We start from the raw sequence: 6,000 nt of genomic DNA on the forward strand, positions 1-6,000 counted from the left end.
ACATTCAGCATACATTAACAATAATTTTGCACTTAGATAAAAAAAAACTGTTTTCAATGGCATTTGGAACCTAGGACTCAGAGCAAAAGAATAAAAGTTGAATGCTGAAATAAGAAATGACCTGCCTTGGTTTATAGTGGGGGAAGGGGTGGGCGAAGAGGGAATTCTAGAATAAAATTCAGAGCCATCTGTGAAGCTAAGGATAGGACAGTGGACAGTTGAGCGGTGCCTAAAATCTTTGATTTGCAGACTCCTCTCATTAGGGAGCCGCCTGAATCTCTTTCCTTAGAAACTGAAATAGGGATCGTGACTATCTCCAGGCAGGGGTTTTGCATGACTGCCTCCTACCTGGAGGTGACAGCCTAGTCTCTCCCCACAGAAATTCTCAGTACAAAAAGACTGTCACTATATTCTCTCGGTCCCCCAATCTGATGCATCTAAAATTTAAATTTACAAAAAACAGTGGCTTCTTTTCATTTTCCTTACTCCTGGCGACTCTAATTGCTCACTAGAAACAGTGGTCTGGATATTAATAGGCTATAACTCAAGGCCCTACCTGAAGCTCGTTGTCAGGGAAACGGTACTCCAGCCCCGCAGCTGCTTTCCCAGCCTGGGAAGTATGGATGAGTTGGTGGGAGTTGGGAATTGTTTTACAGCTTCGGTTATTTCTCCCACTTTCTGCTATTTCTCAAGACCAAGTTAGAGGAAGAGGGGAAACTGGAGAGGAGGGTGAAGGTAGAGAAGCCTGGAAAAGCTTAGAGGAGGAGAGGAACTCTTTGGGAGAGGAAGGCTGGGGGTCCTCGAAGTATGGCTTGGGGCACTAGGATCTTTCCTCACTCGGTCTACACGGGGTCACTCTCCGAATGGCTCCCAGCGCCCTGAGGCCCAGCCCCCTCTGCTGCCCTGACCTGTCCCTTCTGCCTGAGCGCTGGGCGGCCTGGGGAGCGCTCAGCCAAGTTCCCCAGAAGAGGGATATGAGCGGCCCCAGGGCTGAGAAAGCCGGACAGAAAAAAGCAGAGAGCAGCGCGGCGGTCGGACAGGCTAGAGGCGCAATCCCCTTCGCTCCAGGCTGGGGTCCTGGAGGAGGCGAACGAGAACCCGAACCCCGTCACCCTATCCCTGCGCCCTGGGGTGACGGACTCTCCGGGATCCGGCTCTCCAAAGGTAGCACCAAGTGCCTCGGAAGCCCGCGCGCGTTCCCGTGTCCCGAGGTGATCTTTGCCGCAGCTGCCGAGCCTCCCGGGCCCCGCACCCCTCCCACCTCACGCCTGGTACCCGGGGCCAGACCCCCATCCGGTCCCCTGGGCCCTGCGCGTCACGAGCCCCCTGGGCCCAGCGCTCCTCTGCGCTGGCGCCGCGCGTCCCAGCCTTGCGCACCCGCACCCAGCTCCCCCGGTCGCCGGGCCCTCCTGGGACTCACCTGCGCTGGGACTGAAGTGGCGGCCACCCCGAGCCCGGGGGCGGCGGCGGCGGCGGCGGTGCAGGGGGAGGAGGGCAGCGCGGGTCTCCTGGCACAGCGGCCGCCGGGCGCCTGGTGCTGCCGAGCCACGGACCCGCCCAGAGATATAAATAACATTATCTGAGGAGGGACATTCCTGCCGGGGGACATCGCTGCTGCCGGGACCAGATAGTCCCGCGGCGGGGGCGGGGAGGCGGGGCCGCAACCTCCCGCAGCGCCAGGCCCAGCCCCCGCCTTCCCCACCCACTCCTGCACCTGCCAATCAGCCTCCGCGCCTGGGGGCACCTGCCGGGCCTTAGCCTGCCTCCTAGAACCCGCCTCTGCCTCCCCGCCCGCCGCTGAGCCCGGGGCGCCTCCATCGTCGCTCACCTCCCCTAACCCCGCGCCTCCCCGAGCCCCCTGCGACGGGAAAAGGGCTGGACTCCGTAACTCGGGCCTAATTCGTGCGCCCCGAGCGACGAGCCCAGTGGCGAAAACGAGCCCTCCAGCCTTTCCCGCCTTGCATCCCCACTGCACACAGTTCGGTTTTTAAAATACACGAAAAGACACTCTTAGGCCGTAGGGTGGGCGCGGCGGGCACCCGGGCGCTGCTTCCCCGCCTTCGCGGGTTTGGCCGAGACAGATTGTTCCTGGGGGCTCGTGCATTAGAAAGCGCGCTCCCGGGCGGGCTTCTCCCGGCTGGCTGTGACAGCAGACGCTGGGAGGGCAGGGGGCGGGCACTTGGCCCGAGGCCCCCACCCCCAGTCCAAGCTCGGTGTAGCTGTTTCTGCCCGAAGACCTAGTGTAGACAGGACAAATCAGGCAAAGCTGGCGGCGCGCAGCCTGCAGTCCCAAGGCGCTCGCACATTGCAGGAACTGTACTCAACAGGCAGGCTGCCACACCTGACCACTGGCACCTCCTGGCCGGCCGGGGTGTCCGGGCGAGTGAGGGTGCCTCACTGCAAGCCTGGATGAGGTGCAGCAGAGCAGGCCAGAGGAAATACTAGAACCGATGGTGTTAAAGAGAAAAGGCATCTCCGAGTCGCCCCTGGAGACAGACTCACAGAACATGGGCAGCTTGCAAGGCAGTCTATTTTCTTGACTTTCTAACGATACAAGGTCATTGTTCAGTAAGGTTTACCTGTACGCCTTGCGGTAGCTTTCATCTCTTTTCTCCACCTGCGGTGCCTAGGTTGATTTCTCACCAGCTATCAACACAGGCGATCTCAGGTATTATGGAAATTACCATAGAGATTAAAAGCGCATAGATGCAGAAAGAAGTTTTAACTTCTACTGATGCTGCCTGGTGTTCTTAACAAGGGAACAGTCTTACTCCTGAGTTATTTGCTTGGGAGTATAATTGTGCTGTTTTCCAGAATTCACCCAGGAAGGGGTGTTTAACTGCCAGATGTTCGAGTTTAGTTTATATATTGAACATATGTAAAGATACTTCACTTCCTACTGCAGTCCCAATTCTTGAGAGTGGGCCTTTAGACACTGAGATGTGCCAAGTGGGACAAACACCCCAGGTATTACAAAGCCACAGAATTCTCCACTCCACCCTCTACTTGGCTGGACTCTTAGTACAGGTCAATTTTCCAAGAGACACTAGTAATATGGGAAATAAAATACAAAAACATACATGGTCATCCATAGGTTAGCAGTGATCCCCTCCTCCTCTTGGTTGACATTTAAGAATGCATTTGTCTATTACTGAGTTAGAAACAGAAAGTTCTTTTTTGTGAAATAAAAACATTTAAAAGTCAAATTTTGACAAGGAAAGCTCAAGAAAAACAGGCCAACTTCAAAAGCTGAGACTGTTATATATCTCAAGCAGAAATCCTTGATCTATTTTTGATAGAAAAAATGGAGGGAAATTATGTGTTTATGGTTTTTTAAAACCTTGTATGAACAAACTTATTAGATAAATTCATGGTTCTCTAGAATCATGGTTCTGCAGCTACATAATTATATACTACACAAAACAGATAATTCCTTAGCTATAGGTCTGTGGCACTGAACTAAATAGTTGCATACATATTTTTCTTGGTATCCTTAAAATTTATACTTTTCAACCATAAGAAAAAATTAATATGATAAAAGCTCCAAATCAGCAGACAGATTACCTCAACATTTTACAAACCAGCTCAGCTGCTTTAGTTATCTGCACTTTAGCTGAAAGCTAAATAATTCAATACAACCTCATTTGCTACAGAGCGTGTTATCCTGACAGCATCCCCAAATGCTTTACAGCTAATAGAGTTACAGTGAAATGATAAATCAGAACTGAGGGAGAGAGGAAATTTAGAAGTACCCAGCCTTGCAGTGAGGAAAAGGGCACTGTCAAATAAGAGGGAAAAAGGGACAGATCCCTGCAACCAAGAATGAGAAACTGGGAAAATAAAAGAAAGGAGAAAGATCGAGTGTGGTGGCTCACGCCTGTAATCCCAGCACTTTGGAAGGCCAAGGAGATCAACATCAGCCAGGCCAACATGGCGAAACCCTATCTCTACTAAAAACACAAAAATTAGCTGGGTGTGGTGGTGTGCACCTGTAATCCCAGCTACTCAGGAGGCTAAGGCAGGAGAATCACTTAAATCTCGGAGGCGTAGGCTGCAGTGAGCTGAGATCGTGCCACTGCACTCCCACCTGGGTGATAGAGCGAGACTGTGTTCTCAAAAAAAAAAAAAAAAAAAAAGAAAGAAAAAGAAAAAGAAAAGAAAAAGAAGGAGAAGGGAGAATGAAATCAAGGTTATCACTGTGGACAACAGGGATCAAGTCTGAAGGGACCTCCTCAAAGGACTATAGAATGCCTCTTGGAATTGTCTACATGAAGGATGGGAGATAGGTCTTCATCCTGGTGGGATAAGGGACTGCCCCCACTGGTCTCCCAACCATGTTGAAAATCTACACTTCCGAGCTACCCAGGCAGCTACTCCACACTTCCGAGCTACTCCACACAGGCAGTCTGCAGATTTGGAAGAGTTATGGGGCCAGATGAGAGGGTATGCATTTGAGAATAGATGTTGACAGCCAGAGAGTGGGGTGGGGGTGGGGGGAAGCAAGGGGGTAAGCCTTCATAGAACTGTCTACCCAGCTCTAGCTGAAACCAACAGGTGGGGCCAAGAAGATACAAGTTGGGACTTATGTTAGAGTCACCTAGCCTAAGAGGGAACTTTCACTTTCTATTTCTGTAGTCTGAGTTTTTCACAATGAGCTTGTATTCTTTGATAATAAGTAGAGAGGATAAATAAATTAAAAAGTAAAAATTGGATGGAGATGGTGGATGGAGTACATGCATTTAGCTTCCCTTCTACCACACATTTCATTAAAAGATATGTCTGGAAGAGGCATCTAACAGCACAGGGAAATAAGGAAAAGGCAAATAAATGTTCCAACAATATTCAAGAAATCCAGAGATACAGAAAAGACGCAAGATCTGATTCACAGAGAAACAGAATCAGAAGAAACCAAAACAGATTCAGGAGAAGCAATAGTTTAGGGAAGTTGCAAGCAACAGTTAAAGGACACAAGAAGAGGAGGGGCCCTGAAAAATTCACTTAAGAGCTTCCTCTGTCCTGCTCACATTAAATATCAGGTGTTTCTCTGCAGGATAAAAATGTTAGTGGTGATTCTGGGACCCAAGGGGCAGAGCTCAGGTGCCTAGTGACCCCAAGAAATGACAGAAACCACTCACTGTCTTGGGATAGCGTGTTGTGACCCTTCTTCATAGCTCCTGAAGACAGGTATGATAAACAGAAAGAGGAGGCAAGCCCATTCCCACATTAAGAGATGATGGGATGGGACCACCACCAAATATCTTATGAGGAGAGGGGAACCAATACCATGAAAGAGAAGCACCAAATCAACTAATAGAAGGAGATAATATCAGAGGAAACTAAGTTAATAAAGGGAACAAGATAAATGTTAAATGAATTTAATTTTAATCAGCAAAGACTTGAAAGGATATTGTATCCATGACAAATAATCGGTGAGAAATCTTAGAAATTTAAAAAGTCACTTCTGATATTGAGAATTCATTAGTTCAGAAGCAGAACAGACCCACTTGAAGAACAAATAAGTGGAAACAGAAGCCAAAGAAATTTTCCCCAAACACCAGGCAAAAGACAAAGGAGATGGAAAATATGTGAAAATGGTTGAAAACCATGTAGGCAAAGTCCCCCAAGGTCCAGTATTTGCTTAATAGAAGTTACAAAAGGAAAGACAAGAGAGTAGAAGAAGGTAATAATGGGAAAGTAGAACAGAAATTCTCAGAGTTGAAGAAAAACATAAATTTTCAGATTATAAAATCCAACTGAGTTGCCAGCCAGATGATTTTTAAATATAGTTCACAGTTTTATGAACAGTTTTAAAGTTTATGATTTTATTTATAAAACCCAAGACATTGAATAAAAATAAGTCATAAACCAAGAACTATAATAAGCTAGACTAACTTGCTTGGCCTTGAATTAAATTGATCCTAAAAATATTTTGAGCTAGGTGTGATGGCTCATCCCTGCAATCCCAGCACTTTGAGAGACTGAGGTGGGAGGATCACCTGA

At 48.5% G+C, this 6,000-nt stretch overlaps 1 protein-coding gene across 1 annotated transcript in view; it reads right to left on the reverse strand.

The window, feature by feature from the left end:
• Positions 1–1,458, reverse strand: part of SPTB (spectrin beta, erythrocytic) — a 134,976-nt gene extending 133,518 nt beyond the window's left edge. Inside the window, exon 1 of the mRNA XM_064374935.1 lies at positions 1,421–1,458. The gene's annotated coding sequence lies outside the window, so the exon portion shown is untranslated. The remainder of the gene's footprint in view (positions 1–1,420) is intronic.
• Between the last annotated feature and the right edge of the window lie 4,542 nt (positions 1,459–6,000).

The sequence above is a fragment of the Aotus nancymaae genome, unplaced genomic scaffold (genome assembly GCF_030222135.1).
Source record: "Aotus nancymaae isolate 86718 unplaced genomic scaffold, 86718_ANA_hifiasm-v0.15.2.pri h1tg000011l, whole genome shotgun sequence".
Classification (NCBI taxonomy): domain Eukaryota; kingdom Metazoa; phylum Chordata; class Mammalia; order Primates; family Aotidae; genus Aotus; species Aotus nancymaae.